This window comes from Bos indicus x Bos taurus, chromosome 6, assembly GCF_003369695.1.
Source record: "Bos indicus x Bos taurus breed Angus x Brahman F1 hybrid chromosome 6, Bos_hybrid_MaternalHap_v2.0, whole genome shotgun sequence".
Taxonomy (NCBI): domain Eukaryota; kingdom Metazoa; phylum Chordata; class Mammalia; order Artiodactyla; family Bovidae; genus Bos; species Bos indicus x Bos taurus.
The window spans coordinates 24,712,859-24,739,473 of record NC_040081.1 but is presented as its reverse complement, the minus strand read 5'-3'; the positions used below and the strand labels follow the sequence as shown (position 1 = coordinate 24,739,473).

General features: G+C 40.1%; 1 long non-coding RNA gene across 2 annotated transcripts in view; it reads left to right on the top strand.

Annotated features, from left to right (window-relative positions):
* Positions 1–26,615, top strand: part of LOC113894088 — a 52,020-nt gene that overhangs the window by 11,383 nt on the left and 14,022 nt on the right. For both annotated transcript variants that reach the window (XR_003511467.1, XR_003511466.1), the window contains exon 2: positions 13,007–13,268. This is a non-coding gene — a long non-coding RNA (uncharacterized LOC113894088). The remainder of the gene's footprint in view (positions 1–13,006; positions 13,269–26,615) is intronic.

Sequence of the window (26,615 nt, the reverse complement as noted above, 5' to 3'; positions counted from 1 at the left end):
GCTTTTTTTCTTTTTTAGTCCTTCTAATAGGAATGTAATAGTATCTCATTATGGTGTTAATTTTTATTTTCTTCATGACTCATTTTGTTCAACATCTTTTCATGAGCTTGTCATATGTATATATTACTTGATGAAATATATGTTGAAATCTTTTGCCCATGGCTTTTTCATGGATTTTTTGAGGCTTGAGAGTCTTTTATTATTATTAAGAATTTGAGAGTTCTTATTATTGAGACTTCAGAGTTCTTTATGAATTTAAGATACAAGTCCCCTATTAGATAGATGCTTTGCAAACATTTTCTACCAGTGTGTAGATTTTTAATTCTTTTAGCAGTGTATTTTGAAAAAAAGTTTTAAGTTATGATAATGTCCAATTTGTCAGTACTTTTATGAGTCATATTTTTGTGTCATATCTAAAAGTTTCTTTTTTTTTTAATTTTTTTTATTTTTTTTATTTTTTTTTATTTGTCTAAATTGGTTTCCTTTGTGATTTTACATATTTTATTTTATATATTTATATATATTTATATATATATAAAAGTTTCTATATAACTCAAGATTATAAATATTTTCCTCACGTTTTCTTCTAGAAATTTTATAGTTTTACATTTATGTGTATGATCTACTTTGAGCTCCTTTTTATATGTGATAGATGGTGTGGGTTGAAATTATTTTTTTTTTTACCTATAGATGCCCAGTTGCTCTGGCACCATTTGTTGAAAAACAATATGCTTAATGGAATTGCCTTTGCATTTTGATGAAAAGTCAATTGACTATATACATGCCACTTTATTTTTGGTATTTATTGTATTCTATTACTCTATATGCCTGCCTTTTACCAATATCACAAGTCTTGAAATCAAGTAATGTGAATCTTCTAATTTTGTTCTTCTCTTTCAAAATTATTTTGGCTTTCTAGTTCTTTTGTGTCTTCATATGAATTTAGAATCAGCTCGTTAATTTCAAAAGAAAATGTCTTCTGGGATTTGATTAGAAATTCACTGAATACAGATAAGTTTAAAACAATTTATATTTCAACTTTGAGTTTTCCAATAATAAACATGATACAAGTTCTCCATTTATTTAGGTCTTTGATTTCTTTTTTAAACATCTGTAATTTTCAGCTTATGGAAACTGCATATATTTTTTTAGATTTATACATATTACATTTTATACTATTTTAAAATTTCAAGTTCCAGTTGTTCATTGCTAGCATATAGAGAGGAGAAGGCAATGGCACCCCACTCCAGTACTCTTGCTTGGAAAATCCCATGGACGGAGGAGCCTGGTAGGCTGTAGTCTCTGGGGTTGCTAAGAGTCAGATACCACTGAGTGACTTCACTTTCACTTTTCACTTTCCACTTTCCTACTTTGGAGAAGGAAATGGCAACCCACTCCAGTGTTCTTGCCTGGAGAATCCCAGGGACGGGGGAGCCTGGTGGGCTGCCATCTATGGGGTCGCACAGAGTCGGACATGGCTGAAGTGACTTAGCAGCAGCAGCAGTAGCATATAGAAATGCAATAGAAATACAGAAATACTATAAAAATGCAGAAATACAAGATATAAGAAAATTGACCTGTTTTTTAACTCTTGCTAAAATGACTTAGTAGTTCTACTAACTTTTAAATAAATTTTTTGGGATTTTCTCCACAGGAAATCATGCTGTCCGAAAATAGTTTTATTCCATTCATTCCAATCTGCTTTTGTTTCATTTTTTAAATTTTCCCTTTATCGCACTGAGCAGACCTCAGGTGAGATGTTGAATGTGAGTGGTGAGAAAGGGCATCCTTGTCTTGTTCTTACTCTCGGGGAAGCAGGCAGTTCCCACTGTGAACTGTGATGTTAGCTGGAGACATTTTGGAGATTCTCTGCATCACACTGAGGAAACTCTCTATTAATCCTTGTTTGCTAAAAGGATTTTTATTATGAATGGATGTTAAATTTTGTTACATACATTCTTCTAAATCTTTTGTGATGATTATGTGATCTTCTGCTTTAATCTGTTGATATGGTGAATTACATCTATTGATTTCAGAATGTTGAACCAGCCTTACCTTTTCTCATGATGTATTATTGCTTTCATATTCTTGGGTTCAATTTGCTAGTATTTTGCTAAGCTATGACAAACATAGACAGTGTATTAAAAGCAGAGACATTATTTTGCTGACAAAGTTTCATCTACTCAAAGCTATGGTTTTTCTAGTAGTCATGTGTGGATATGAGAGTTGGCCAACAAAGAAGGCTGAGTGCCAAAGAACTGATGGTTTTGAACTGTGGTACTGGAGAAGACCCTTGAGAGTGCCTTGGAGAGCAAGGAGTTCAAACCAGTCTATCCTAAAGGAAATCAACCCTGAATATTCTTTGGAAGGACTGATGCTGAAGCTGAAGCTCCAATACTTTGGCCACCTGATGTGAAGAGCCAATTTATTGGAAAAGACCCTGATGCTGGGGAAGATTGAGGGCAAAAGGAGAAGTGGGTGGCAGGAGGATGAGATGGTTTGACAGCATCACTGATTCAATGGACATGAGTTTGAGCAAGCTCTGGGAGATGGTGCAGGACAGGGAAGCCTGGCATGCTGCAGTCCGTGGGGTAGCAAAGAGTTGGACACGAATGAGCAACTGAACAACAACATTTTGTTAACAGATTTTGCTTCTATTTCATAAGGGATGTTTTCTGGAGTTTTCTTTCTTATACTATCTTTGTCTGATTTGGGTACCAGGGAAATATTAGTCTTATGAAATAATTCATGTAGTACTTTCTCCTCTTGTATTTTCTGAGAAAGTTTGTGTAGAATTGATGTTAATTCTTTCTTAGTTTTATTTTAAATACCGCATCCTTGGAGAAGACTTTCCTAACACTTGAATCTAAATTAGGTCCCCTCAGTTATTAACTCTGCTGGTATCCTTTTTATTTATAGATTTTACCATAAGTATAATTTACATTTTTTGGAGGTTTATTTCTTTAATGCCAGCATTCTCTTCTAAGAGGCCAAGTCCATGTCTGTGCTGTTATATGCCCATTGCTTAGCACAATGTCTAACACCTTATCGATGTTTAATAAATATTGGCTGAATAAATACATGGATCCCTAGGATTTAATGATTGTCATTACTCATTATTCATCATGCAATTGTGAGCATTTTACCTATAATCGCTGCTGCTGCTGCTAAGTCACTTCAGTCGTGTCCAACTCTGTGTGACCCCAGAGACTGCAGCCCACCAGGCTCCCCCGTCCCTGGGATTCTCCAGGCAAGAACACTGGAGTGGGCTGCCATTTCCTTCTCCAGTGCATGAAAGTGAAAAGTGAAAGTGAAGTCGCTCAGTCGTGTCTGACCCTCAACGACCCCATAGACTGCAGCCTACTAGGCTCCTCCATCCATGGGATTTTCCAGGCAAGAGTACTGGAGTGGATCACTGAAGTGCCATTGCCTTCTCCGTACCAATAATTACTTACTAGATATTTGTGCAAATTTCTTACCATGAACAGGAAAACATTTCAGACACATTTAATAGGTATTGAAAAAACATTATTTTGTAACAGAATTAAATAATTGCAAACATAATAACTTTCACTGTGGAGTTAGCATTTCCATACATAACCTTATAATGTAAATTGAACAACCTAAAATTCTGAGGAAAACTAGAACTTAAGTTTAGCCTTAGCATGAAACAAAGATTTTAGTAAAAATAAAATGATGTTTTACTTAGCTTTTACAGATTAAATATAATAGATTTAAATAAAGAATTCAATGTTATATATTTTCCTTTTTTAAAAAGTAAAATCAGCTAAATATACTTTGGTGAAGCAAATAGCAAGTTAGAGCAGTAAGCAACGTACAGACCATATGGTCCAGACACTAGGCTATAGAAGCAGCCTTCTGTGTTGAGGTTTACAAAGGAAAAAGTTCAAGGAAGGATTTGCAATTTTCATGGCTTCCATTTTAAATAATTTTTTAACTTGTTCTCATTGAGCAACTGCCATCATTCTGTTTCTTTCAGTAGCAACAGAAGTTTTGGGGAGTGGAAGAGAAGTGATGCCTATGAGTAGGCAATTAAACATGTAGAAGAAATCATAACCATGTTCAAAATAAAATTAAAACACAATTAAAATTCAAGCAAATGTGAGTTTCTCTTGCCAGTCAACTTTCATTCATTACTTCTTTCATTCTTTTGACAAATTATTTTGAGGGCCTGGTTTGTGCAAATGGGCTTCCCAGGTGGCGCTAGCAGTAAGGAATCCACCTGCCAATGCAGGAGATGTAAGAGATATTGGTTCAATCCCTGGACTGGGAAGAACCCCTTGAGAAGGGAATGGCAACCCACTCCAGTATTCTTGCCTGGAGAATCCCATGGACAGAGGAGCCTGGTGGGCTATACAGTCCATGGGGTTGCAAACAGTCGAACATGACTGAAGCAACTGAGGTCACATGTACTAAGCATTGGTGAGGGGTGGGAGTAATGTGGGCAACAGTATAGATATGGAATTTGCCTCCATGGAGCTAACAGTTTAGTAGGAGAAAGCAGTACATAGAAACCAGCAGCAGGGGATATGAAGTCCTTTGATAATGGACATAGTATAAACAAAAAGAATATTGACCTAGTCAAGATTGTGGTTATTTGATTTCCTGTTTAAAATGCTATTTGAAAGATGTGCAGGAACTGAATATACCAAAAGGGGTGAGGAGTGGAATAAATGTTATAGGCAGAGAAATTAATACTATTGACAGCCAATATTCAGTGGGCACTTCCCAAGTGTTCCACATGAACAATTTCTTGTAATCTTTATAACGACCCTATGAATTGAGTGGTGTCATTCCTAATATAGGGCTGAGGATGAGGAATGAGGAACACAGAGATTTAGAAACTTGCCTTAGGTTACCCAGGCAGTAAGTGGTAGAGCTGGGATTTGAACAGTGTTACTCTGTGTGTGACTGTTTGTAGGGAAGATAGGGAATAGTGGAGTTTGTAATGATGATGGAGGGAGGTTGCAGGTGGGGGGAAGTGGGAGAATAAGTGGTGTCAGGAATGAGATTGGGAAGGGTGGAGATACAGCTCAAGTTATGAGGAAGCCATGTGAAGGAGCAAATTGAATATCACTTAAATGTGACCCATATTCTCTCACAATTTAAATTCCTACCTTGAGCTCTTTCATCTTACTTGGTGTAGTAAAGAATATGGTCTTAACTCAATTGACATGACTTAAACATGACAAAGACTATATTCTAGTGGAAAAGTATTTTGCTTGAAGAGAGTTTTTCTACCCCTGAGCCAAATAATCAGGGAAAGCTTCCTTTTGTGAATTTACAGCTTCCTGACAAACTATCCATTGTGTATAGTTTTGTTTTGTTGTTTTTTTTTTACTGAAATATATTCATTTTCTTTTTGTCCTTTGGTCAGAATAATTTATTAAGAATTATTACTTTATATGCTACCGTGACACAGAGAAGTATCCTATTTTATAGTAAGGATATATCACAAATGATTTATTATGAAATATAAAGTATTACATTTTATGAACATTTTAATTTAAAAAAGTTAACTCAAATTCAAAATTTTTCTTGCATATAGCCATTACATTACAATTCTTCTTTATGAGTGGGAGCAGAAAGGGTTATTTTTAGCATGCATTCATTGTGTAAGGAGGGGTTTTGTGCATGTAAATGACATCTGTTGAGTATATCAATGTGGATAATCAACTGGCATGAAGTGTGTTCTTGAGAGGTTTTCCTTTAATTCAGGAGATTATGTTCTTAACCCTAGCAAAGGAGCCGGGAAAGGCAGCAGAGTTCTTCACCATCAGTGTATGACCTCTGTGGGCGAAACAGAGCAAGCACATGTCTCTTCAATGGTGGGTCAGTTGTGAACTCTTTGAAAACGTTAGAAAGGCATTGTAGACAAAGACTTAGAACTCCTTATTAGGAGAGTCTTGCTCAGAATTGATTTCTACATCCACATATTTTCAGAACATTGGACTCATAGCTCAACATTTTTCTGAGTGGAATTGGGAATGTTTATTGACCAGCAGAGTGGTATAAGCTCCAGTCCTTCTCCAGAGGCAGATCAGAGATTTTATGGCTCTTCAGGATTATTGGATTGATGTGATTCTACTTCCTTTCATTAGTAACATTTTAGGTTATGCATTGCTTATAAAATGTGTCTCACAAGATGACTGTGTATATCTACCTTTTAAAAAATAAATGTATTTCAGATGGAGGTTTTTCATGGGATGAAAACTTCTTTAGACTACTTCAAAGAATTATTGCAGTAGGCCCCTCTGGAAGGAAAAGGAATTCTTGTCTTTGTGTTGGCTTGAATCCTTGCTCTGGTGTCCTGACCTCTGTACTAGGAATGCAATAAATTCTAATTTTTGGTTTGCTGATTCAGAGTTAAGAAAAAAAGTCTCCTACAGTCCCATTTTATGGTCAACCCTCTTAAATCTGGAAAAAAGGAGAAATTGTACTTTATGGAGTTGTATAAAGTGGCTTCACTTTGGACAAGGAGAAAAAGAAGAGAGCCTCCTTTTATGCATTAGACTTTCATTGAGTTCCAGGGCTGGTCAAAGGGCCACAAAGGTCAAGGAACCAGGATACCAGTTGAGCTGACACACGCATTCCCTCATACACCACTGTTGCCACTTAAAAGTGTTAAAAGCAAAGGGCAAAAAAAATAAAAAAGAAAAGTCAATGATTGACAGTCTGACAGGACAAGTTGACTCAGCAATGAAGTCACCATTTTCCTAATTTCTGGAAGAAATCCAGTGCTTGATAATTAGAGTTTTTCTAGAAATTAAATTGGTAAAAGGAGATAGTCCCCTTGGACTTTGGCTCTTCTAGCTGGGGAGCTTTGGTCTGGCGCGGTACGATTGGTCTCCTCACACATACCTTGAAGTCGTGAGAAGTGGACGAGATGGCCAATACTCTTATCTGGTACTTGTTCATTTGGGGATAAAGAGACCTGCCCAATCATCTCTTGGCATATGGCAACATTCTTAAACAAATACTTTGTACCTGGACAAGGAGCTGTGCTGTGTTCAGTCTTGAGACACGATGGACTGTAACACACCAGGCTTCTCTGTCCACGGGATTTTCCAGGTAAGAATACTGGAGTGGGTTGCCATTTCCTTCTCCACTGGTCAAGAAGAGCCCTTGGTAAAACTACGAAGCAGGGAATTTTACTTTCAGTGACCAGCCTCCCTTCCTCACCATCCAACCTGACCATTTTTACTCACTTCCACCCAGCTCCTGCAGCACAGCTGGATTTTCCCAGATACTTAGCTGAAAGCCCTGGCTTATTCATTATAGGTCAATTTTGCCCTCCCCTGCCATGCCTCATACTCCAGACTTTTCCCCTGTCCCTTAATCCCCCTACAAAAACTACCTGGCTCAGTTCCAATCACTAAGTGCTCTTATTTTTAGGCAATAATGGATGGCCACCACCCGTGGGATATTCTGTAATTCCTTTTAATGCATTAGATTGCTTATATTTTTCTCTCTCTTGGATAATATAATTCTCAGTCTAGTTAGAAAGGTAAACAATTAGAACAGTTCAAAAAATGAGAGGGAAGGGCCTTTACAGGCCATTTATTCCACATTCTTTCAAGAACTGCCTATTCCACAAATACCTAGAATTCATTTTATGGGTATGTTGATGTTCCTTGTTCTTGAAGAGAGTTCTGAGCAACTAAGGCAGTTTGGGTGTTTTCAAAATAAAGAGCAAAGGGAAAAAAAAATGTTGTATTACCTTTACATATTTTCCAGATAAGTCTTCAGGACTAAAAGAACCCCAGAAACTACACAAATTTTGTCTATTCACTTCAGTAGTGTTTAAGACATAATCTGGGGTCTTCCCAGGTGGCTCCAATGCAGAAGACACAAGAGACGTGGGTTTGATCCTTGGGTTGGGAAGATCCCCTAGAGGAGGGCATGGCAACCCACTCCAGTATTCTTGCCTGGAGAATCCCAGGGACAGAGGAGACTGGTGGGCTACAGTCCATAGGGTTGCAAAGAGTCAGACACAGCTGAAGTGACTAAGCATGTACATGTACAAGACATAATCTAGTCTAATTGTCTGACTTAAAAAGCTGGGAAACAGAGATAAAGAGAAGGGAAGTATACATAAGGTCACAGAGATTGATTACTGACAGAATGGGAACCAGAACCCAACTTTTAATATAATTGATATGACATATTTTATTTCAATAAAGATAAGTAATAGCTTTAAATATTTATTACAAACATTGGGGCTTTAGATGTCCTATTATAAAGATAATTTTTTAAACATCATTCTCTCCCATTCTTCCTCATAAGCTCCATTTCTAATTTTCTTTTAAATCTATCACAAATTCACCTTCCAGGAATAAAATGCGTGAGATTATCTTACTCCAATCTTATTGTACTTGACATTAAGTTCACTTCAGTTTAGATGCTCAGTCGTGTCCAACTCTTTGCAACCCCATGGACTGCAGCATACCAGGCCTCCCTGTCCATCACCAACACCCAGAGTTTACTCAAACTCACGTCCATTGAGTCGGTAATGCCATCCAACCATCTTATCCTCTGTCTTCCCCTTCTCCTTCCAGCTTCAATCTTTCCCAGCATGAGGGATTTTTCCAATGAGTCAGTTCTTCATATCAGGTGACCAAAGTATTGGATTTTTAGCTTCAACATCAGTCCTTCCAATGAATATTCAGGACTGATTTCCTTTAGGATGGACTGGTTGGAAATCCTTGAAGTCCAAGGGTCTCAAGAGTCTTCTACAACACCACAGTTCAAAAGCATAAATTCTTCAACCCTCAGCTTTCTTTATAGTCCAACTCTCAAATCCATACATGACTATTGGAAAAACCATAGCCTTGACTAGATGGACCTTTGTTGGCAAAGTAATGTCTCTGCTTTTTAATATGCTATCTAGGTTGGTCATAACTTTCCTTCCAAGGAGTAAGCATCTTTTAATTTCACGGCTGCAGTCACCATCTGCAGTGATTTTGGAGCCCCCCAAAATAAAGTCTGACACTGTTTCCCCATCTATTTGCCACGAAGTGATGGGACTGGATGCCATGTTCTTAGTTTTCTGAATGTTGAGCTTTAAGCTAACGTTTTCACTCTCCTCTTTCACTTTCATCAAGAGGCTCTTTAGTTCTTCTTCGGTTTCTGCCATAAAGGTGGTGTCATTTGCATATCTGAGATTATTGACATTTATCCCGGCAATCCTGATTCCAGCTTGTGCTTCATCCAGCCCAGAGTTTCTCATGATGTACTCTGCATAGAAGTTAAATAAGCAGGGTGACAATATACAGCCTTGACGTACCCCTTTTCCTATTTGGAACCAGTCTGTTGTTCCATGTCCAGTTCTAGCTGTTGCTTCCTGACCTGCATACAGGTTTCTCAAGAGGCAGCTCAGGTGGTCTGGTATTCCCATCTCTTTCAGAATTTTCCACAGTCAAAAGCTTTGGCATAGTCAATAAAGCAGAAGTAGATGTTTTTCTGGAACTCTCTTGCTTTTTTGATGATCCAGCGGATGTTGGCAATTTGATCTCTGGTTCCTCTGCCTTTTCTAAAACCAGCTTGAACATCTGGAAGTTCATGGTTCACATATTGCTGAAGCCTGGCTTGGAGAATTTTGAGCATTACTTTACTAGCATGTGAAAGTGAAAGTGAAGTTGCTCAGTCATGTCCGATTCTTTGCGACCCCATGGACTGTAGCCTGCCAGGCTCCTCCGTCCATGGAATTTTCCAGGCAAGAGTACTGGAGTGGGGTGCCATTTCTTTCTCCAGGGGTTCTTCCCAACCCAGGGATCAAACCCAGGTCTCCCACATTGCAGGCAGCTGCTTTACCATCTGAGCCACCAGGGAAGCCGCTAGCACGTGAGATGAGTGCAATTGTGCGGTAATTTGAGCATTCTTTGGCATTGCCTTTTTTTGGGATTGGAATGAAAACTGACCTTTTCCAGTCTTGTGGCCACTGCTGTGTTTTCCAAATTTGCTGGCATATTGAGTGCAGTACTTTCAGAGCATCATCTTTTAGGATTTGAAATAGCTCAACTGGAATTGCATCACATCCACTAGCTTTGTTTGTAGTGATGCTTCCTAAGGCCCACTTGACTTCACATTCCAGGATATCTGGTTCTAGGTGAGTGAGTGATCACACCATCCTGATTATCTGGGTCATGAAGATCTTTTTTGTACAGTTCTGGGTATTCTTGACACCTCTTCCTAATACCTTCTGCTTCTGTTAGGTCCATACCATTTCTGTCCTTTATCTAGCCCATCTTTGCATGAAATGTTCCCCTGGTATCTTTAATTTTTTTGAAGAGATCTCTAGTCTTTCCCATTCTATTATTTTCCTCTGTTTCTTTGCACTGATCACTGAGGAAGGCTTTCTTATCTCTCCTTGCTCTTCTTCAGAACTCTGCATTCAAATGGGTATATCTTTCCTTTACTCCTTTGCTTTTTGCTTCTCTTCTTTTCACAGCTATTTGTAAGGCCTCCTCAGACAGCCATTTTGCTTTTTTGCATTTCTTTTCCGTGGGGATGGTCTTGCTCCCTGTCTCCTGTACAATGTCATGAACCTCCATCCATAGTTCACCAGGCACTCTGTCTATCAGATCTAGTCTCTTAAATCTATTTCTCACTTCCACTGTATAATCATAGGGATTTGATTTAGGTCATACCTGAATGGTCTAGTGGTTTCAACTTTCTTCAGTTTAAGTCTGAATTTGGCAATAAGGAGTTCATGATCTGAGCCACAGTCAGCTCCTGGTCTTGTTTTTGCTTGACTGTATAGAGCTTCTCCATCTTTGGCTGCAAAGAATATAATCAGTCTGATTTCGGTGTAGGCCATCTGGTGATGTCCATGTGTAGAGTCTTCTCTTGTGTTTTTGGAAGAGGGTGTTTGCTATGACCAGTGCATTCTCTTGGCAAAATTCTATTAGCCTTTGCCCTGCTTCATTCTGTACTCCAAGGCCAAATTTGCCTGTTACTCCAGGTGTTCCTTGACTTTCTACTTCTGCTATCCAGTCCCCTATAATGAAAAGGACATCTTTTTTGGGTGTTAGTTCTAGAAGGTCTTGTAGGTCTTCATAGAACCGTTCAGCTTCAGCTTCTTACATTGCATCAGCTTTTAGGAAAATGTTTTCGGTATGTTTAACTATATAGTCCATTCATTTATTTAAAAAGAGAGCTACTGTGTCTAGTTTGTTTGTCTGATTTCCCCCCAAAATAATTATTCTCTTTTCACTTCACAGCACCCAGAGGATGCTCTGCAGTGCTTTTGATGTCTCTCCTTTTCCCATCCTGTTCCCTCGGCCTTCCTTCTTCTGGGCCACTGTAGTTTGAAAGCAGAAGCTGTAGTGGAGATTAAGCCAAACATTCTCAGGGCTGATTGCAATTGAAAGCACCTTCAGCTGGTCTTTTGGAGGATGTGGCCTAAGGGAGACTTGTATCTTTTTAGTTGTATCACTTTCAAAGCTAAAAATCTGTAAGTAAATAGGCTGGAGGTATGGAAAGCTGGTTGTACGGGAGGAAAAAATGTACAAGGTTTTTAAAGGTTTGGAGGAAACAGTATCTAATTTAGATCAACCTTCTGTCTCTGCTTTTTATGTCCTTGCTGTGAATTCAGGAAAATGAGCTCCCAGTTTAATTGTACTGTGGGTGTGTGCTGTGTAGCCGTGTGTTTAGAGATCTCATAAATTTTTGCACTTTAAATGATCCCTATAATGCCCTGAAAGAATCAAGGCTTCCTGGAAAATCTCAAACTTGCTCCTGGGGAGTTAATTTGTCCCAGTGCAATCTGATTCACCATGATATTTATAGTGGATGTTTTGATTCTGTGCTGGTGCCTTGGGCTCACAGTGCATTTTTTCTAGACAGTGTTGTCATGAAATGTGACTTGCAAAACTATTTAAAGGCTAAAGCAGCCTTTTAAAAAACATTCTTTTAGGCACAAATCAAGACTGAAGGCTAAACTATTTCTAAATACCTCTCTCTACCCCTCCTGGCTTCTGCTGGACTCTGACGTGGATTTTGATGCTTAAGAACTAATTGGAAAAAACATCAGAACTAATGGAATAAAGAATCTTACTCCCATATCACTAGTTCAGTTCAGTTCAGTTCAGTCGCTCAGTCGTGGCCCACTCTTTGTGATCCCATGAATTGTAGCACGCCAGGCCTCCCTGCCCATCACCAACTCCCGGAGTTCACCCAAACTCATGTGCATCAGGTCGATGATGCCATAAAGCCATCTCATCCTTTGTTGTTCCCTCTCCTGCCCCCAATCCCTCCCAGCATTAGGGTCTTTTCCAATGAGTCAACTCTTTGCATGAAGTGGCCAAAGTATTGGAGTTTCAGCTTTAGCATCAGTCCTTCCAAAGAACACCCAGGACTGATCTCTTTTAGAACAGACTGGTTGGATCTCCTTGCAGTCCAAGGGACTCTCAAGAGTCTTCTTCAACACCACAGTTCAAAATCATCAGTTCTTTGGCACTCAGCTTTCTTCACAGTCCAACTTTCACATCCATACATGACCACTGGAAAAACCATTGCCTTGACTAGACGGACCTTTGCTGACAAAGTAATGTCTCTACTTTTGAATATGCTGTCTAGGTTGGTTATAACTTTCCTTCCAAGGAGTAAGTGTCTTTTAATTTCATGGCTGCAATCACCATCTGCAGTGATTTTGGAGCCCAAAAAACTGGGGGAGGGTATAAATTTTAGCCTCTATCTTAGTTACCAGAAGTGAAAGTCAGTCTGACTTAAATCTATTACTGAAAAGATTGTAGTTTTTGTGTGCTCATCATTGTGGAACATCTTTACTCCCACTTCTGAGATAAACAGGGTGTGAGAATAGTTGTGTAGCAAAGAAGGTTCTCTCTTCCTCCTCGTCCCTTCTCTTTCCTCTGGCGGAGGTATAGTAGTGATTTTTCTAACAGTGCTCAGAAATTATGTTCTGAAAGGTGATTGCTATTAGCGAGGTTAATTTGCTTCCTTTCTGTATGTTTGCTTTTTGTAGATGCTTGGTTATGAAGAATGATGATGTAAACTTCTGCAATGGCCAGGAAGGATCACCAGGTTTTCAGGAAAAATCCAGGAATGGTGGCCAGTCTGAATTTGAAAAGTCTCCAGGATGGAGCTGGGGCCTTGAGGAGAGACCAGAGGGGTTGAAAATGCTGATGTGGAAGATGGAGGCAAGAGAGAAAAGGAAGAGAGACCAGAGAGAAAAAGACTGTAAGACTCATCCCAGACAGACTCTCAACCAGTGCTTTACAGCAGGGGTAAGTTGCTCCACTTTCATCTGGCAAGCATTTGGCCTTTTCTAGAGTCATATTTGGCTACTTGCAACTTGGTGTCTAGTGAGTAAGGCCAGGTGCTAACTACTCTGTGATGTATGGGACAGCTCCCCAATAGAGACTCAGCCAGCCCCAGATGTCAACAGTGCTGAAAAACCTGCTCGAAACCATCTGAGGAGGGACTTAGCAGGAAAGAGTAATGTTTTGAGCACCCTCTGCACACTCACACAAAACCAGCCAATGGCACATTGTCTTCTTCCTGCTAACTATACTTTTGACTCTCCTAGACATTGCAGGTCACCTGGTAAAGAATCTGCCTGCAATGCAGGAGACCCAAGTCCAATACCTGGGTCAGGAAGATCCCCTGGAGGAGGGCATGGCAACCCACTCCAGTATTCTTGCCTGGAGAATTCCCTGGACAGAGGAGTCTGGCTTGCTAGAGTCCATGGGGTTGCAAAGAGTTGGACACAACTGAGTGACTAACACTTCCACTTTTCAGACATTGTGGGCGTAGCTAAATTTTTAGCATTTGGTTTTTCTCCCCACATTATTTACCTGAGACTATCTGTAATCACACACACACACACACACACACACACACACAGAGTCTCATATATATTCCCTTTTCCTTGGCATATTAAATCTCTTCAATCTTCCTATATCTTCAGCACTTCCACCCCTGGCCCTTTGCCTATCTTATCAGCAAAGAAATACTTGTTAGGAGGTAGTCTGTTATTCACTTTTTTATCCATTTCTCCAATGAATTTATTGAGGGCCTGCTGTGTGCAAAGCATTGTTAGATACTCTTTGGATCCATCAGTGAACAAAACAAAGACTGCTTGTGGAGATTACATTCTAGTGAGGAAGATAGACAATAAACAATCAATATGTAATAGATGAAAGAGATAATATTTTTAAGAGTGTTAAGCACTTTGTTAAAAAAAAAAAAAAGAGGAAGAAGGTAAAGGAGGCAAGGAGGAAATGGTCATATATGTTCTTATTTGCCCTCCAAATGCTAACCTTTGGTAAAAGGAGCTCCAAATACAGTGATGAGTCCAATAATCCTGAGTCCACCCAGGCAATTCTCTTCCAAGAAAGGCTGAATCCCAGAAGCATGTTTGTAAAAGTTTTGCCAGTTCAATTTATGAAATGGTTCACTGGTCTTAAGCTTAAAATGTAGGTCATCTGGAAGCCCAGGCGTTGGATTATGGTTCAGTAATTTCTTGAGGCCCCTATGATGTTACTGATAGTGAGTGAAGGCGGTTCTCCAGAAAAAGATGGGTTTTTGGCCAGCACAGTATCTGCTATTACTCTTGCTATGAAGTCATAAATAGCGCACTTTGTAACTTTTAAGCCATTTATTTTTTGTTCTGTCAATTAGCTCAGAGAGATTTTCAAATAACCTAGGCTATAAGGCTATAAGTATTTGCACTGTGTACAAAGATGTGGAAGTCAGAGTCCTGAAGCTTAAAGAGTTCACACCCAGAAGAGGTGGACATGGGTCATACATCTCCCTAGTGTGTAGTTACGTGTGATCAAGACAAAAATCGAGCTTCCCTGGTGGCTCAGGTAACACAGCGTCTGCCTGCGATACAGGAGACCTGGGTTCAATCCCTGGGTTGGGAAGATCTCCTGGAGAAGGAAATGGCAACCCACTCCAGTATTCCTGCCTGGAGAATCCCAGGGACGGAGGAGCCTGGTAGGCTATAGTCCATGAGGTCGCCAAGAGTTGGACACGACTGAGAGACTTCACTTCAAGACAAAAATCAAATGTCATAAAAATACAGAGGACCAAGAAAAAAAATCACAACCAAAGATGCTGAGGGGACTCCCTGGAAAAGATGGCCTTTGAATAAGTCTTACTTATTGAATATGGTTGAAACAGGCAGAAAGGGGAGATGGGACAGGGAGCATTCCCAGCCTAGAAAGAGTAAGAGCTAAGCAGTAGGGACGGAAGGCTGACAAAAAGTGTTTGGGAAGCTGCAGGTTAAATGTGCATTCTGTGAGCACAAGCAGCTTTTTGCAAAAGGATCGCTTAAAGCTCTTAAAAGCCAGATGTGTTCAGATCATACATCTGAACAACTAAGTTCTCTCACCCTCTTAGTTCTGAAGTGTAGGGCAGCCAGTTGGAAAGGTTACGGCACTGCTTTGGAAGGCTAGGTTTTCTTCATAATATTTTTTTAATTTGTGCTTAAGTTTTCCACTTGAAAACCTTTGTCCGGTTGAAAGACTTCACCAGCGTGAAACCTCCATTCAAGGCACTCAGGCTTCTGAAGCCAGTAAAGCTACATTTCAGTGAACCATCCCTGTTGAAAAACTTTCTGCTCAAATTTTCTCCTCCTATTCCTTCTGGATATCATGCATTACCAATATCATCACTTTTCTGTCCTACAGCTGTGCCAGTTTTTTCAGTGTTGAGCTTTATAATAACTGTTAAAGATGAAATTATATATTAACTCAAAAGACTGATAACCATGGTGCAATAAAGCAATTACATTTAAAAACCTAACGTTGGCAATGTAGCTTCAAGACAATGTACGCGGAGCAAAATATATTCCCCAGATCCAAATGAAATTCATTATGCTGCCTGCCCCATAGCTGTAAAAAGCCTTTTGGGAACTCATGCATATACAATAGGCAGCATCTTCAGAAGTTGATTTATTTAATCAGAGTGACTACTTATTGAGCATTAATTAAAGAATTCAGGTACTTTACTTGCCCACTCCCTCCCCTTCAGCACTCATTTTTTTTTTTTCAGCATTGCAACCTTATTTAATTCTGGCAGCAACTGTGTGAGGTAGGGATTATAATTCTGACCATGTTACAGATGGAGAAACTGAGGCTCAGACAGGTTAAGTAACCTGTCTATGGCCCTAGTGATGGAATGGATACAGGCTCTTTGAAGACCCATTTCTTGGAAAAGACACTTTGCAAGAATATTACCTTCTTGCTCACCCTGTGGGAAGTTGAAACAATGCTAGCAAAGACTCATTCTTACATCCCAATTTAGGAGTGGGATGCTCTGACTTGCTTCTTTCTTTTAAATGAAAAGATTTGCTTTTCATGTTGGTTGATTTTTCAGAGTACCCAGGATTACATTTAGGTTGTCCTTGAAGGGTGGTGGGTGAGAAAAGAATTTTAAGGGTTTTGATTTAAGGAGGAGGAAAAAGTAGCAGAATTAAGTATTCTGACATCTAGATCTTACTAGTGCTTACTCCATACTTTTTAAAATAGCACTTGCCATATTGTATTTTAATTTTTCTATTTATATCTGGTCTCCTTCCCCTCACATTTAGGTAGTGAGTTTCTTAAGGATAGATACTGTGAAAGTGCTGCACTCAATATGCCAGCAAATTTGGAAAACTCAGCAGTGGCCACAGGACTGGAAAAGGTCAGTTTTCATTCCAATCCCAAAGAAAGGCAATGCCAAAGAATGTTCAAACTACCGCACAATTGCACTCATCTCATACTCTAGCAAAGTAATGCTCAAAATTCTGCAAGCAGGGTTCAACAGTATGTGAACCGTGATCTTCCAGATGTTCAAGCTGGGTTTAGAAAAGGCAGAGGAACCAGAAGTCAAATTGTAAACATCCGATGGATCATTGATAAAGCAAGAGAGTTCCAGAAAAACATCTACTTCTGCTTTATTGACTTCACTAAAGCCTTTGACTGTGTGTATCACAACAAATTGTGGAAAATTCTTCAAGAGATTAGAATACCAGACCACCTGACCTGCCTCCTGAGAAATCTGTATGCAGGTCAGGAAGCAACAGTTACAACTGGACATGGAACAACAGACTGGTTCCAAATAGGAAAAGGAGTACGTCAAGGCTGTATATTGTCACCCTGCTTATATGCAGAGTACATCATGAGAAATGCTGGGCTGGATGAAGCACAAGCTGGAATGAAGATTGCCTGGAGAAATATCAGTAGCCTCAGATATGCAGATGACACCACCCTTATGGCAGAAAGCAAAGAAGAACTAAAGAGCTTCTTGATGAAAGTGAAAGAGGAGAGTGAAAAACTTGGCTTAAAGCTCAACATTCAGAAAACTAAAATCATGGTGCCTGGTCCCATCACTTCATGGCAAATAGATGGGGAAACAGTGAAAACAGTGGCAGACTTTATTTTGGGGGGCTCCAAAATCACTGCCAGAAAAGGCAATGGCACCCCACTCCAGTACTCTTGCCTGGAAAATCCCATGGACGGAGGGCCTGGTGGGCTGTAGTCCATGGGGTCGCTAAGAGTCGGACACGACTGAGCGACTCCACTTTCACTTTCACTTAAAATGACTGCAGATGGTGACTGCAGCCATGAAATTAAAAGATGCTTGCTCCTTGGAAGAAAAGTTATGACCAATCTAGACAGCATATTCAAAAGCAGAGACATTACTTTGCCAACAATTGTCTGTCTAGTCAAAGCTATGGTTTTTCCAGTGGTCATGTAAGGATGTGAGAGTTGGACTATAAAGAAAGCTGAGCACTGAAGATCTGATGCTTTTAAACTGTGGTGTTGGAGAAGACTCTTGAGAGTCTCTTGGACAGCAAGGAGATCCAACCAGTCATCCTAAAGGAAATCAGTCCTGAATATTCATTGGAAGGACTGATGCTGAAGCTGAAACTCCAATACTCCAATACTTTGGTCACCTGATGTGAAGAACTGACTCATTGGAAAAGACCCTGATGCTGGGAAAGATTGAAGATGCGAGGAGAAGGGAATGACAGAAGATGAGATGGTTGGATGGCATCACTGACTCAATGGACATGAGTTTGAGTAAACTCTGGTATTGGTGATGGACAGGGAGGCCTGGTGTGCTGCAGTCCATAGGGCAGCAAGGAGTCAGACACAACTTAGCGACTGAACTGTACTAAGGATAGAGACTGTGTCTTCCTCAATTTTGTTTCACCAAACTCTATGTGGTCTATACAATGTCTGGGAAGCAGTAAGTGTTCAGTAATCCCGAGTTTTCAGTGACACCTAGGACATGAAAGAAGAAAACCTGGATGGTGCACAGGAGAAGTTCAGACAACATGAAAAGAAGAAGCGAGACTAGAGATGGGAGAGAAACCCAATAATCCAAACACCCGAAGAACTGATGGTTGACCTGATTGGTTGTGTCAATTGAAACAATTGATTATTTTGTCTTTAAAACAGATTTCCAAGCCTTTCCAAATTTGCAATTTTTGGCAGTTGAATTATTAGCAAACTTTGCTGCTGCTGCTAAGTCGCTTCAGTTGTGTTCGACTCTGTGTGAGCCCATAGATGGAAGCCCACCAGGCTCCGCTGTCCCTGGGATTCTCCAGGCAAGAACACTGGAGTGGGTTGCCGTTTCCTTCTCCAATGCATGAAAGTGAAAAGTGAAAGTGAAGTCGCTCAGTCATGTCCGACTCTTTGCGACCCCATGGTCTGTAGCCCACCAGGCTCCTCTGTCCATGGGATTTTCCAGGCAAGAGTACTGGAGTGGGTGCCATTGCTTTCTCCAAGCAAACTTTACTACCCTCACCTAAAATCACAAGGATTCCTTCTCCTTCTGTTGTTCCATGCTGACCTGTTATTTTAAGTTAGTATGTAGGATTAATGGTTAGAACACTTTTTAATCAGTCATTAGTTTTTCTAAAGGCAGGTGGAGATGTGGGCTTTTTTTTATTGGCATCATTTTGGTAAAATGTTCATTTTCTTAGTCTCTACTTAGATTGTCTGTATAGTAATTTTGTATTTGACTAAGCACCTTTATAGAAAATAAGATAGGTGTTTTCCCTCAGAGTGTAAATTTGCTGAAGTATGATAAGCTGTTACTTCATCTTTTCCCTTAAAAATCTCTTTTTTCCTGTTTCTAGTCAAGCATTTATTAAATCATTAGGAGAAAAATTTAGGTCATCTTTTTAATGTGCATTGACCTAGTTACATTTTCTTTCTAAGCAGCTGTTTAAACTAGATTTATTGAGGAAAATGGCTGGCTCAGTCTTGCATTAAGTCAGATAAGACAGAAAAATGAGGAAGATTTGCAAAGTCCAGGTAAGCTATGTGGCCCCTTTCTCCCCTTTGCTGTGTTTGATTCTGCCCCTTTCCCTTAGATACCAAGGTCTTATTGGCTATATATGATTAACTGTTTCATATGGATGGTCCTATCAAGCAGTGTCTTCCTTTGAAAGCCTCTTAATTCATATTAAATGGTGATGATTCTAGAATCATCATGCTGCTTGGATCCTTCCCCAAATTAAAGGACACATTCACAAAGAAGGTTTTGTGAATAATGAGCATAAACAGCAGCCACACACATTGCTCACTGGACAGTTTGAAATTGCATGTCTAATGCCCTCAATTGTTTCTTTGAGAGTTGTGTCTTCAGAAACATGAAATAGGATCGTAGAGTGAGTTCATTCTTAATAAATGAAAATTCTGTATTCCCTTTATTTGACAGAAGATGTTCTTTTGCTTTCACATTAATCACAGACTTCTAGATGATTATGTATGGAATTCTCCAAATTTCTTAGAATAATCCTGTTAGAAGTCTAATGGGTCACAGAATATCTCTGTTCTAGATGGAGTAGTTTTGATTGAATATAAGCAAATGGTCCCCTATTCTAGTGCCAGCCTTACTGCAAAATTATGCCTGAAATATACAGAGATCTTAGGAAAATTTGGCTTTGTTAACTGTCTTCCACTGTTTTTGTTTTTATCTAGCTAATTTGAATTTCAGGGAAAACTCAGCTGAATAAAACATTTCATGTAAATTTTGTTTGATCTGGTTTACATTTTTACTTCTAATGAGGCACCGATTGTTAAATCAGCCAACTGGAACTAATAATACAGCAGAATGGCGATGTTCCCTAACATAGTCAGCCCTCCTTGTTCTAGGGGATTATGCACTCCAATAGCCCACTTTACTGTCTGTTGAACAAACCTATCTCCCTTAGTTATGCAGTCTTTGAACACGGTTCTGATTTTCTGTCAGTGCCTTGGGAGTGTAGAGCGGGGCTTGGAGGAAAGGCTTAAGAATCTCCTGCCTTTCCTCCTTTATGAAGCAAATTTGCTTTCTTCTCTCAGTGGCTGCCCTTTCCTCTGTCATCCTGGTCCTATTTCTGCTCTTTTTTTCACCTCTATGCCATGAATAGACCTGTGGTTTCTGTCTCTCTACATTTTAATCTTACCTCTCCACCCCTGGAAAAGCCACAGTCCTCATGCCTACCTTGGGAAATCATACTCATGAACTTCAAGGCTCAGCTTGAAAGCCATGTTCTGCTTGAACCCTTTCCCAAACACCTCAGTCTCTTTCTCCCTCTGCACTTCTTCAGCATTCTGGTTGGTACTGTATACTGCAGCCATTACTCTCTTCCTGATTACTGGGATCATTTGTGTATATCTTATTTCCCCTCTAGGCTATGAACTCCTGGAAAGTAGAAACTGTGCCCTTATTTCTAGAGAACACAGTTCAATACCTGGTATAAAATAGGAGTCAATGATTTCTGGATTGCATGCGTACAGGTAATATCTTAGGGAATATGCTCTCACATTGGCCAATTGCATCCCCTCCATTTTGCATTGCTTTCTTTCACCCCAGATTCCAGAAGTAGCAGGTCCCACACGGAGGGGCAAGTCTTGGGCTCTCTCTCTCTCCTGTGTCTATGTTAACCTGGCCAGAGGCTTGCCAATAAGGGTCCTGTTAAAAGGAAGCCACATCTAGGACATGAGACAAGAAAACACAGTTCATTTTGATCTCCTCAATATGCTGCTTGTTGGTTTCAGTGCCCATCTCATGGAAATGAAATATTTATTTTCCTATTTTCCATTTAATACCTGGATTTAAAAATGGGTTTATATATGAGCAGAACAGAAAAGAAGATGCTCCTTCTATTTTTTTATGACAATTTGACTGCATTAGAGAGAGATTATCCTTTGATTTCACAGAGGAATACATATTTTAATTACTAGACTGTGAAATGTCCCCAAGAAGAATTTTCTTACAATCTCATTAAATATAACTTCTTTAAGTTCTAAACTCTAGTTTGACTAACCAAAGGCAATGTACTCATGTAACTGTAAAAGTTTAAGACATTCAGAAGAGTAGTAAAAAAAAAAAAAAAAAAAAACTAAACTAAAAATTCAAGCAATTCATCCAAAGCAGCAAGTGATAAATGCGAAAACTACTGCTGCCAAAAATGTAACTGTAAGCATAAATCCAGAGGAAAATGTGCAGGAACGATGCAATGTTTAAGATACCTTTTAATGGTAAAGTCTATATACTATACACAACTGTGTCTGGGGTGATTAATGATGTTGCAGAGAAATTCTCATAGTATCCTTGGGCTTGACTCTGACAAAAACCATTTTCAGTAACTCTTGAAGATGTTTTTCATGCCCAGTTCACTCATGCAGAGGCTAGGACAGAGAGCATTACTGCTAGAAAGAGAACTTCTAGGGCTTGGCAAGTGACTCAAGGCAAACTCAGGATTATAAATCAGGAAGGCACAGTGTGTGTTGGTACATGTGTGAAGCAGAAAACCTTGGTAGAGATTCATTAGCAGAGACCATCCTACCGAGATTTAATGAATAGAGTGTATCCATGAGGGTACTTGCAGGGCGTGGGGCTTCCCTGGTGAAGAATCTGCTTGCAATGCTGGAGACCCAGATTCGATACCTGGGTCAGGAAGATCCTCTGCAGAAGGGAATGGCTACCCAGTCCAGTATTCTTGCCTGGAGGATTTCATGGACAGAGGAGCCTGGAGGGCTACAGTATATGGGATCACAAAGAGTCGGACATGACTAACACTTTCACTTTCACATGGGGGTGCTTAGAGCAAGTATGTTAGAGAAACAATAAAAAAAGGTCCTGAAAAAGCAACCCCTAGGACATGAGACAAGACAACCTGGATGGTGCAGAGGAGAAGCTCAGGCAACATAAAAGGAAGAAGCGAGACTAGAGAAGAGAGAGAAGCCCAGAAGCCATAGCTAGAGGTTCTTCCTTGCTTCCTTTGGAGGAGAAAAGGAAGTGTGAGAACTTAATTCTGTATCCTCCGTAGATGTTTTTATACATTTATACCTAAGGCAATTCTGCTGTTATTTTTGCAGTGCATAGATTTACTGTTTTTTTTCAGCACTTCTTAGGTTGTAACCACAAAATCTCAATATAAAGAACCCACTGTGGGGATGGAACTTGCTGACGATTTGAATTAAGATTTTCATGAGTGGGCAGAACTAGAGGTAGCAGATTCACAAATGTAATTCACCTCACAATTAAAATGTACAGTATAAATGTAATTTGTTTATTATAGTCATAACTAATTGCCTTCCTCCAAAATCCCTATTTACTAATTACCAAGAAAAACATTCAAATGTTCTATGTGGTTTAAAGCTGCATTGGATCTGGGAATTTAAATAGTCCATTTAGAAAGTAGTCTTTCTTGGATAAAAATGCCCGTCAATGACAGAAGCATCCCTCACTCCTTTTATTCTGCTTTGTTTCTAAGGTGCATGGAAGGGCTGTGGCTTCCAGGGTTTTGGAGGTGGGGAAGATTCAGGAACCTCATACTAGATGTTCCTGGTTGCCCCGCTGTCACACACAACTGAAGTTTGTGGCCAGTGTAACTCTCACATGGCTTGGGTTCCTGCAGCCTTGAAGACAAGGCTGGCTTGTTATCCATCACCTAGCTCTCACATCTGATGAGAAGTCACATTTGGCCTTGAATTTCAGGGTCTGCTCTATAGTTCTTTCTATGGAATCCTTTGTGAGGAGTCTGCTGTCAAGCACCTACCATTCCCCTCACCCCAGACTCTCAACAGCTGAATGTGCCCTGTGGTCACCAAGGATGATTTGGAAAAGGAGAATTTTCAGCTCTTCATTCCCACTGTCTACACTTTCCTCACAATTTGAAGTGGCCACACACCCATTAGATGTTGCAACAGGTCATCTCTAACCTGAATCCTCAGAGTGAGTGGGGATAGCCTGTCTTTGACCTCGGTTTGCCTCAGCATTAGAAAGCTCTTCTCCCATCTGGGGCAAATTCCACAAGACTGGACAAGGTCAGTTTTCATTCCAATCCCAAAGAAAGGCAATGCCAAAGAATGTTCAAACTACCACACAATTGAACTCATCTCACACACTAGCAAAGTAATGCTTAAAATTCTCCAAGCCAGGCTTCAACAGTACATGAACCATGACCTTCCAGATATTCAAGCTGGTTTTAGAAAAGGCAGAAGAATCAGAAGTCAAATTTCAAACATCTGTTGGAGCATCAAAAAAGCAAGAGAGTTCCAGAAAAACATCTATTTCTGCTTTATTGACTATGCCAAAGCTTTTGACGGTGTGGATCACAATAAACTGTGGAAAATTCTGAAAGAGATGGGAATACCAGACCACCTGACCTGCCTCTTGAGAAACCTGTATGCAGGTCAGGAAGCAACAGTTAGAACTGGACATGAAACAACAGACTGGTTCCAAATAGGAAAAGGAGTACGTCAAGGCTGTATATTGTCACCCCGCTTATTTAACTTCTCTGCAGAGTACATCATGAGAAACTCTGGGCTGGATGAAGCACGAGCTGGAATGAAGATTGCCTAGAGAAATATCAATAGCCTCAGATATGCAGATGACACCACCCTTATGGCAGAAAACAAAGAAGAACTAAAGAGCCTCTTGATGAAAGTGAAAGAGGAGAGTGAGAAAGTTGGCTTAAAGCTCAACATTCAGAAAACAGATCATGGCATCTGATCCCATCACTTCATGGCAAACAGATGGGGAAACAGTGGAAACAGTGGCAGACTTTATTTTTTGGGGCTCCAAAATCACTGCAGATGGTGACTGCAGCTATGAAATTAAAACACACCTACTCCTTGGAAGAAAAGTTATGACAAACCTAGATAACATTAAAAAGTAGAGACATTACTTTGCCAACAAAGGTCCATCTAGTTAAGGCTATCGTTTTTCCAGTAGTCATGTATGGATGTGAGAGTTGGACTATAAAGAAAGCTGAGTGCCGAAGAATTGATGTTTTTGAATTGTGATATTGGAGAAGACTCTTGAGAGTCCCTTGGACTGCAAGGAGACCCAACCAGTCATCGTAAAGGAAATCAGTCCTGAATATTCATTGGAAGGACTGGTGCTGAAACTCCAATACTCTGGCCACCTGATGGGAAGAACTGACTCATTGGAAAAGACCCTGATGCTGGAAAAGATTGAAGGCAGGAGAAGAAGGGGATGACAGAGGACAAGATTATTGGATGGCATCACCGACTTGATGGACATGAGTTTGAGCAAGCTCCAGGAGTTGGTGATGGACAGGGAGCCCTGGCATGCTGCAGTCCATGGGGTTGTAGAGAGTTGGACATGACTGAGCGACTGAACTGAATTGATAAATGGGCACACCCACAGAGATACCCCTCGTCCAAGGTAAGGAGCAATGACTGCGCTTTGCTGGAGCAGCCGTGAAGAGATGCCCCATGCCCAAGGTAAGAGAAACCCAAGTAAGACGATAGGTGTTGCAAGAGGGCATCAGAGGGCAAGCACACTGAAACCATACTCACAGAAAACTAGTCAGTCTAATCACACTAGGACCACAGCCTTGTCTAACTCAATGAAACTAAGCCATGCCCGTGGGGCAACCCAAGACGGGCAGGGTCATGGTAGAGAGATTTGACAGAATGTGGTCCACTGGAGGAGGGAATGGCAAACCACTTCAGTATTCTTGCCTTGAGAACCCCATGAACAGTATGAAAAGGCAAAATGATAGGATACTGAAAGAGAAACTCCCCAGGTCGGTAGGGGCCCAATATGCTACTGGAGATCAGTGGAGAAATAACTCCAGAAGGAATGAAGGGATGGAGTCAAAGCAAAAACAATACACAGCTGTGGATGTGACTGTTGATAGAAGCAAGGTCCGATGCTGTAAAGAGCAATATTGCATAGGAACCTGGAATGTCAGGTCCATGAATCAAGGCAAATTGGAAGTGGTCAAAAAAGAGATGGCAATAGTGAATGTCAACATTCTAGGAATCAGCGAGCTGAAATGGACTGGAATGGGTGAATTAAACTCAGATGACCATTATATCTACTACTGTGGGCAGGAATCCCTCAGAAGAAATGGAGTGGCCATCATGGTCAACAAAAGAGTCCGAAATGCAGTACTTGGATGCAATCTCAAAAATGACAGAATAATCTCTGTTCGTTTCCAAGGCAAACCATTCAATATCACAGTAATCCAAGTCTATGCCCCAACCAGTAGTGCTGAAGAAGCTGAAGTTGAACAGTTCTATGAAGACCTACAAGACCTTTTAGAAATAACACCCAAAAAAGATGTCCTTTTCATTCTAGGGGACTGGAATGCAAAAGTAGGAAGTCAAGAAACACCTGGAGTAACAGGCAAATTTGGCCTTGGAATACGGAATGAAGCAGGGCAAAGACTAATAGAGTTTTGCCAAGAAAATGCACTGGTCATACCAAACACCCTCTTCCAACAACACAAGAGAAGACTCTATACATGGACATCACCAGATGGTCAACACCGAAATCAGATTGATTATATTCTTTGCAGCCAAAGATGGAGAAGCTCTATACAGTCAGCAAAAACAAGACCAGGAGCTGACTGTGGCTCAGACCATGAACTCCTTATTGCCAAATTCAGACTGAAATTGAAGAAAGTAGGGAAAACCACTAGACCATTCAGGTATGACCTAAATCAGATCCCTTATGATTATACAGTGGAAGTGAGAAATAGATTTAAGGGCCTAGATCTGATAGATAGAGTGCCTGATGAACTATGGAATGAGGTTAATGACATTGTACAGGAGACAGGGATCAAGACCATTCCCATAGAAAAGAAATGCAAAAAAGCAAAATGGCTGTCTGGGGAGGCCTTACAAATAGCTGTGAAAAGAAGAGAAGCAAAAAGCAAAGGAGAAAAGGAATGATATAAACATCTGAATGCAGAGTTCCAAAGAATAGCAAGAAGAGATAAGAAAGCCTTCTTCAGTGATCAATGCAAAGAAATAGAGGAAAACAACAGAATGGGAAAGACTAGGGATCTCTTCAAGAAAATCAGAGATACCAAAGGAACATTTCATGCAAAGATGAGCTTGATAAAGGACAGAAATGGTATGGACCTGACAGAAGCAGAAGATATTAAGAAGATATGGCAAGAATACACAGAAGAACTGTACAAAAAAGATCTTCACGACCCAGATAATCAGGTTGGTGTGATCACTGTCCTAGAGCCAGACATCCTAGAATGTGAAGTCAAGTGGGCCTTAGAAAGCATCACTACGAACAAAGCTAGTGGAGGTGATGGAATTCCAGTTGAACTATTCCAAATCCTGAAAGATGATGCTGTGAAAGTGCTG